Source organism: Achroia grisella, unplaced genomic scaffold (assembly GCF_030625045.1).
Source record: "Achroia grisella isolate CSIRO2021 unplaced genomic scaffold, CSIRO_AGI_Agris_v1 utg126, whole genome shotgun sequence".
NCBI classification, from domain to species: Eukaryota; Metazoa; Arthropoda; class Insecta; order Lepidoptera; family Pyralidae; genus Achroia; species Achroia grisella.
In genome coordinates, this window is record NW_026712609.1 from 571,940 (window position 1) to 578,215 (window position 6,276).

Genomic DNA, 6,276 nt, shown 5'->3' on the forward strand with positions numbered 1-6,276 from the left:
TTAGAGTGAATAAAGATTTTTTTAATGTATTCCATTTTATAAAAGAAATTTTAAAATAATTATAATAAATATTTAATTGTAATACAATTTAAATTTAAGTATGATTTAATGATGTCACAATGATTAGTAGTGCATGTTATCCTTCAGCAGTATTATTTGTTTGCCCATGCCATTTGGAATATAAGAGATTAAGAATTAGTCTAAGAAAACTTTTAATTTAAAAAACTATTGGAATCGATGTAGTAAAGTTATGGAAGTATATCATAACAAGTATTCTAACAGTCAGATTGTACTTATGAAAAAATTCACACCAGAAAAAAAGTAGAAACATCTATACATGTATATTATTTTTTAATAATATTGTTTTTCTATAATTTATTAATATATTATATATGTTCTGTGTACAAATATTGTTCGGCATTACTGTTCGAAGTGATACATAACATTGCATTTTAAAGTGGTCAGATAGTACTGTACCGGAGGTATCAATAAAGAAATACGATAACAGTATTTGTACTTTCATTGATTTTGGTAATCATCACGAACATAAAAAACTTTCAATATATATTTCTGAATAACTTTTCTGTGCTCGGGACACTGATAAATAATTAACACGTTATTCGCCATGCCAGTTATGTGTCTAACGCTAAGAAGTTCTATATGAGCCATGTCAGACATATACGTCTGCCGTACGCGATTTGTTAGAAGGCTACGGTAATCACAGATGTCCGACGCAAATGATACATTTGCATTATGTTTTGAAAGCTTGAAAACCTGAAAATTTCTTAGCTTACTACAAACAATAAAATGAAATAAATGAACGTCAGACAGATTGATACAGCTTGTCGAGAAAAAAAATATAATATAGGGCATGTTAGTCATATATGTGCGACATAAATAGTGTTTTTCCCGGAATATTGACAAAAAAGATCTGTGACACATTAAGTTTCCTTGATACATTTTTAAACTAAATTAACTAATAAAGTTACCATGGCCCATGTGATTTTTTTTCTGATATTGTCATGACGATTAACGTGTTAAGCAAATTAATCGTACCTAATTCGAAAAACGAAATCGCGAGAGCTTATCTTATTCAAGGATTATTTTTTAGTGATGGGGCTTGTTACTACAAAGTCCTATTTTGATAGCGCATGACCCACTATTTGAGTGACACCAGAGAATATAGCACTTTAACTTGAAACACTTTCGCGAGAGAGTAATATAAAAGGATGAAATATTGAAAACTGATGCGAGAGACTGATGATTCCTTGACAAAGGCTTTGTCTTCTAAATTAGTTTAGCTTTGGTCTTTGCCAACAAGTTAAATTGAGAAAGGAGATTGGATATTAAGAAGAGGCGATAATCTTCCTAATATTATAAATGCGAAAGTTTGTGAGTATAGTTGGATGTTTGTTACTCTTTCATACAAAAACTATTGAACGGATTTTGATGAAACTTTACAGTAATATAGCTTATACATCATAACAACAAGCTGTAATTTTCATGCGGGCACAGCTATATGTCGCATGTAGACAACATAGTTCCTCTCTATTATAATATATCATTGCAGTCGACTTCTCCTTTTCAAAATATGAAATAAAAGTAGTAAGTTTTATTCACTAATACCTACTGTATATTTAATAACAAATGTAAAATTTAATGTATATGACATTCAAATTAGATGTAATGTTGGATCGATCTAGAACGCTACCTACCGTTGCTCCGATATTGCCTCTGATTTGAGGTCGTGTGTAGACCGCTTTTGATATATAGTTATTGTTATCTATACTTGAATACTCGATAAAGATCTTTTAATATACTATAATAACATATACGCCCTCCATGATGGTTTAAGAATCCACGTTTCAGTAAATGAATAACCTAGCAAGCTAAACATTGTATTAAAAATATATTATATAATGCCAACACAGTATAATAATAATCCAGCACATAATTAATTGAGCTGCACGCAACTAACACTGTAATGGAATCGAAGGGCATGACTTAGATTGAACTTGATTGGATTCTGATGGTGTCTTGTGCTATTAAATTATAAAATAACTCACGAAGATGCATCTAATAAGGTATTTGCAGATTCTTGAAGGTTTTCCTTATCTCTAGCTATTTCGTACGTAGCGAAATTTTACCTGTAAATCATAATGTAATATTACATAAGGAACGTGCTAAAGAAACAAGCATTTTATTGTATCTATTTAAGTACAATAAAAATAGGCAGGTGCCTATTTTAGGCATTATTGAAGATCGAATATTTTTTTGAGTTAGGAGTAGAATCGATAAAGTCTAGGTAAGAATTTAATTGCTTTTACCATTTACGATACCGATTTTGATACCTGCATTGGTTCAGTTACTATAAATTGGATGCTAATGTAAACACGAGATGCATAGTTTTATATGCATCTCGTGATACTAGCGATAGAATGAAGTACGGAGATTGTTACTGTAATCAGAATAAGCAGGAGCATAAACTCAAGACACGCGTTTCTTTCGCGTAGGTATGCTGCGCAGTAAGATATATCCTATTATCGAATATTAGTAAATACGTAATAATGCTCTCATACAGTACGGGTGATTTTTAGGGATTATTGATTTCGTTTCAAGCAATGCCTTACGCGGGCGGCTTACCATTTCGAAACCATTGCAGTTTTAGGTCTGACCTGCCTGAATTGGACTGACTTCATGCTCATACATCATGTTATACCTGTAGGGCATATGGGTGCACTATAAATAATTAATGCTGCGATACGAAACTAATAGCAATTAATTGCTATTCGTTGATTTTACAGTAAGTACAGATAATATCAACAATTAAATTAATAAATATTAAATTTAATTATTCCCAGTTCCAGAGCCTGTCTTGTACTAAACAAGTTGTGTGTAGCAACAATACAGTATATAGGTAGCTACTTACCTACATCTACATAATGAACATGCATTCAGTACCTACCTACGTTAATCTGGTATTATTTTGTTATTGTCGCTGTCTATTAAATGTCTTATATACTAGGTAGGTCTGTACCTATTGTGGCTATTCAAAGAAGTACAAAGAAGATAAATTGCATAGCTGTTTTACTAGCTTGCTCTCTTGTTTCCAGTTAGGTCGTGAGATCACGAGGGCATTGACCAAGGATCCATTATTGTGACAATTACCTACTTACCCGGCGTAGAATCGTTAAACCGAACATTTAATGATTTGTTAATAACTGTATTAAAATATAGGTAGAGACCTGTAGAGTTACCTTGGTCTAAATAAATAATAAAAGCAAAGAATAGATTGAGTTTGCCTCAATGGTTTGAAACGTCGCAAAAGTATTGTTCGGTTAGATTATTATTTGCATAAATAATGAAATAATAATATTTCAAGATTGCGCCCTTTAGACCAAAACTAATCAGAGCTTGTACTATGGGTATATATAAACATTTATAATAGAAATAAATATATAACATACATAGAAAACACACGTGACCAATATAAACCATCGTACCCATTAATACAAATGTTCTGCGAGGATCGAGTGAAGCACCAGAACACCGTTGAAACAAGCTTTTATATCCCTACCTACCTATTTTAATAATAATACAATTAGACAACTTAAATATGGTTGGTATGCTCACAATGGTAGCATGCAGTATTTCTTTAGACATCGAAGTATATACTGTGACGTCATCATATTTTATACCATGCCTGAGAATTAAGCAAATGAGTGAGATACGTAACAGCTATTTAATTGTTACAGAAATTGATACATATCTAATGCAGAAACGATTTGTATTTACAATTATTTGTATACAATTGTGTCCAGTAAGTACTTTATATATCCATGGAGAATATAATAAAGTTAATTATATACATAATATCTGTTCATTACTAGACGAAGATCTCGATCTTGATGCGGTAGTTAAGACACCGCAGTTATTTGTCGACGACCCTCATTGTGGTCAAGTACGTGGGCATTATAAAGCATAGTTCCCACAAGAGGAAGGGCCGCAGAGATATAATGCTAGGAAGTATACAAAATGTATATCTTGATCGATATGACTGAACTGTGTCATTGACTTTCGGACGTATAATTTGTTTTTGCTAATATTCATTGTAGATATATTTAGTTGTTTAGTTAGATCTATATACGTGTCTCTGTCATTATTAGTCAATATCATATCATGCAATAAATGCATTACAGTCAATCTCAATTCTCGCAGTGGTAGGTAATTACTTTTGCGTAAATGTTCCTATCTCTATTTTTAGGCCAATCTAAATAAAAATAAAAATGGTTTGTTGGATATGCGTACCAAGAGTACACTTGCAAAGAAAATAAAACTTAATTTAAAAATTATATAAATACCTATATTTTCCTTTTCCGTATGTAGTTTCATAGATATTAGTACCCACTGTGAATTTGTGACAGCTGGTCTGTTTTAGACGTGTTCACAGAACAAAGAATAAAATATCAGTTCTGTTGATATATTAGTTGCGTTATGCCCCCATAAGTTACTTTTCTGGTTTAAAACTTGCAAATTGCGTGACGAAAGTACTAACAGATATCTAGAACTATTTTGTATGCCTGTTAACAATTACTCAAATACGTTTGTAGGTATGTGCAAGTCACATTAACTTATAGTTCACATAGTGAATTACCTACTCAAAGTTTGGTATAATTAACTAAATAATGTATAAGATATAATAAACTAATAGTAAGTAGGTCACATTTTTGGTTTTCTATTCCAAAATGTGACTAATAGTTAATACTTGCTCTGTGATATTATTAAAATCTTTTTACTACATTACTGCATGTTTTTATACAGACTCGCACATGAAAAGAAATATAAAAATAAAGTTTTATATATTATTTAGATATTGATCTACTTACATTATTTCTGTTTGAGTTTTGTAGGGCTACTATCACTGAACAAATAAAATAGATACTACTAATATTTAGATATTTTTGTCAAAAGTGAAGTGGGTGTAGGTGTAGGCTCCTTTCATATTTTAGTAATGGATAAACAGGAAAAGAAAAATAAATGTTTCATAAGTTTTATCTACTAGCTAGGTAGCTATAGACATTTCAATTTCATAAATATATTACATTTTAATATTTTATACTTTTATTTCCAGCATCTAAAATACTCAATTACCAGATAACAAATTATGTGATTTACTAGATATGTAATTAAATCTTAAAATTAATCAGAAAGTCATACAATTTAATTAGCCAACTACTCTAGAAGAGTAAGAAATACATAATTGGGTAATGGAATTTTTCAGAGTTCACTATAATGTTATACAATATAAATCTGAAGTAAATAAATACTATGAATGCATAATCGATTATTATCGGTCGCAGTAAAGATATAACGCTATAACGCAATAGTACGTAATAAAAACTTAATACAACGATTCTGGTGTAATTAAGTGTGGTGTATTTACCTTTTGCTTATTTATTATATAAAATAAAGTCTATTAAATTGTATTTGAGATTAAGTAACTGGTATTCAAATTCAGGTTGATCTGAATCCATGTCGAATAAAACTAGCTTTTCCATGTTGAAATATAGATACAAAAAAAAACAATCGCAGCTGACTATTTATGTTACCAAGGTAAAGAAAGCATATTTTTGTCTATTGTCCTTTGTGAGCAAAGGTGAAACATTTGTGGTCAAATAGAATTTTATTGAATAGATTGCTAAGAGGGATGCTCTACTGGCAATGACGCCAATGATTGTATATCACACGCATGTCTGTGCAATATTCATCCACTAGGATATCTAATGCTAAATGTCTTATCTATTGTATGGCTGGTTGTTAATAGATATTATTAGTATTTATAAAACAAATTCATTTAAAGAAATTTGCATTTAGAAGTTTTTATTTAAGCACCCATCACTGAGTAATTAAATCCCAGGTTATTAGGACAAGCGCTGGCATACTTTCATCAAGTAAACTATAGTTTTTGTCAAACAAATTGGCACGGATGACACAAGATTTGACTAATCGCTAGAGAGCCTACTTTTTACGCACTTTTTATGCTGTTTAAACTTCACAATTAATTTAACAATTTAAGTCTGATAATTTCATGCATGGATGGTTTTCTAAATTATGATGAGGGCACCATTAGGATTATCTAACTCGTGTCAAACAAAACAACAATTTGAATTGAATTGAATCTAGGTGTGCAGTGTACAGTGCAGCAGCGATTCGTTGAAGTTATATAAAATCCAAGCAAAACTGCCGTTCGCTTCCATTATTATGAACGGTTGAGAA